This window comes from Cryptotermes secundus, unplaced genomic scaffold, assembly GCF_002891405.2.
Source record: "Cryptotermes secundus unplaced genomic scaffold, Csec_1.0 scaffold117, whole genome shotgun sequence".
In the NCBI taxonomy this organism is placed as follows: domain Eukaryota; kingdom Metazoa; phylum Arthropoda; class Insecta; order Blattodea; family Kalotermitidae; genus Cryptotermes; species Cryptotermes secundus.
In genome coordinates, this window is record NW_019737981.1 from 2,418,685 (window position 1) to 2,421,602 (window position 2,918).

The following is a 2,918-nucleotide window of genomic DNA, read 5'->3' on the forward strand; positions in this document are numbered from 1 at the left end:
AATGTTGGCCTGTATCTTGATTTGGTTGTAAAATCGAAATGTGTTTTCACTCTAAGTGAGAACCACTTTAGAGGAAAGAATTTTTCAAACCACAAGGCACATCAAATCAAACTGTGATGACTGTGACCTCAGTGATACATCCAAATGCATATATATGTTCTCCATTTCTAAATAGGACAAATTTCTTTGTTTATTTTAATAAATTATGCATGCCTACTGATAAAACATCATACCCATGAGCTACACATTGGATGGGCCTGTGATAAGAAGTTTCAACAGATATGAGATTTGAGGTTCTCATGGCGATGAGTATTAAGAATACAATGTTTGGGATTAGCACAACGTAGTTTGATAGCACCAATATTTCAGAAAATACTTCATCTCCATCATCTATGATGAAAATGGAAGCAATATGTTCCTCTGACAGAAAGGATATAACCCTTAAGAAAATATAGGTTGAAAATAAAGGCTAAGGATGCTGTACTTCTCAAACCTTCAACCTCCTTATTAGAAACCTGAAGATCTATTGCAGAGTCCGCAATATCCTGGGTAGTGGCAGACATAAGATAATTCACGATATATAGGGCATTCAATCAAGGAGGAAACTTCACAACACCATTGACCGGGCCCACTATTCCTCATAGATTGCTGCTGTAAGTGTAACGGCACGCATTTATCAGTGCTAATGACTCATTCTATTATCAGCAGTTACAGCAGCAATCTGTGAGGAATGTTGGGCTGGGTCAGCGGTGTTGCGAAGTTTCCTCCTTAACTGAATGCACTGGACTACACTGTACTATGTCCTTAGCAGTGGCATGCACAAGATCTCTCAGGGTACAATGATCTTGGTAGTGGAAGATATATCTTGAGATAGACAATGTTCTGGACAGTGCAGGCCCAAAACAGCTAATATAACCAGTACTCTGTTTACTGGTATACGTAAGATATCTCAAGCAGGTCTCAACTAAGGGCAGATGCTATCCACCTGATTACAGAGCTTTTTAAAGCTATTTTCAATGTCTGAAGCCATTCTAACAAGACATGTAGGAATGAATCATCTACAGCTAACAACAGGGAATATGACACACTATATATGCAGCGACACATAAATAACACATGCTCATCATCCCTTGGCCTTTTCAACTGATGCTTGAGCATGTACTTAGGTTTGAAGTCATCCTCAGGAATGGCGTGGCCAAGGTAACTCAATATGTCTAACGTCCAGGGTGGTCACAACCCGAAAATATTACGGGATATCCAGTGTTTTGGGCAACTGCAGGCCTGAGGTAACTTGAGTATACAATGTTCTAGATAATGGCAGGCCTAAGATATTCAATGTCTTGGGCAGTGCCAGGACTCAATAACGGCTTTTCAACAAGAAAATACTAATCCACAGATCCATGAAAGCAGCATTCCATGAGCTCCAAATCCACAGCCACATGGTTAAGTTCTGCTGTTTCAAAGTTACCATGTAAGGGTTTAACCTCTTCATAGCTTGTTTTCAACTATAAAACTCTCAAATATAAAGTTTAGGGAGAATATTACAAAAGAAACCTCTTCTAATGCTGATGAAAATTATGGTACACGTACATTTCTTGTGTATACTTAACATAAAATGTCTGCAGATCTTTTATCATCTTATGGAGTGATACACTAACAGTTGCAAGCATGCGGTTACTTGAAACAAGGATCAGGACACAGTACAATGCAATGGGTTTCATTTGGTTTTAGAAAATTTCTAAGCACTAATTTAAAATGCAGCCAAAAGATGGTCAGCTCTTAATACTTGTAATTATCTGTCCAATTTGCCACGGGCAAGATGTAGGTATTCTTTCAATCTCAACTGACAACTGTCTGTATCATATCACAAAACATACAATTGTCCAAATCATTTATGTGAAAACTGAAAGATTTAAATATACTTCAGCAGAAGTATGCTCATTAACAAATGTTTTAGGACATGATGAGAAACATTCAGGGTCTATAATGTGCACACATTAGATTCATGCTCAGCCTACTAGGTGCACTACATTCACTGTAGCAAAATGTGGTGATACAGAAACTCCGATTAATGCTAACAAGACACTGAAGGCACATTCTTCTTTCAACATGAAAAAAATCCCCATTATTGTTATAATGTGACAGATTTCTTCAAAGAGCATTTTGCTGGGGGATGCAATGCATCATACCTCACTACCAGTGGCAGTGCCTGAAATTAGCTGGCTGGCCTGGCTGATTAAGGATGGTGGTGCTCTAAGGTATGGTGTGAGCTATCAATGCTAACGTTTGTGTTGTACTGTAGTAGTAGTGTGATGAACGATGCCACTGGGATACAAGCAATATGGCACTGTAAGCTAGCCTTCTCACCAATTTCAAGACTAGGGGGGGGGGGAAAGCAGATTATACACCAGTGGTCAAAATATTCTCTGGGGCTTTAACAAAAGAGTCCAATGAGAGTGAGGCTTTTTCTTGATGTGGGTGATCAATCTGACCATCATTCAGAACTGGACTGACTAGCAGTAGTAGTAGTAGTAGTAGCCTTGAAGAGGACTCTCAATGGAGGTGGGTAACCTAACCATGAAGAATGGGATAGGTTAGTGAAGAAGTGGGCTGGATAGAGAAATGCACTTCTCAAGGAAACTTGTGGGCCGGATTAAGAGTCCACTTGTAGGTTTAACTGGGTCCAGCAGTTGGACCCCTCTGTCCCTGTCAGAAAATGACAAGAGAGCAGTTCAGGATATCCTGCTACACAAAGTTGTAAGCACTCACATCTCTCGGAAGGTTCAGCATCCCAATGATGGCTTGTCATTATGGTCAAATGATTTGAATTTTGGGACCCTCTAAGAGGGCCCTCAATTTCTACCCCTGCACTGGAGGGCACAGTTGCTGGATCTTCTGATGTCAAGGGGAACAGTCAA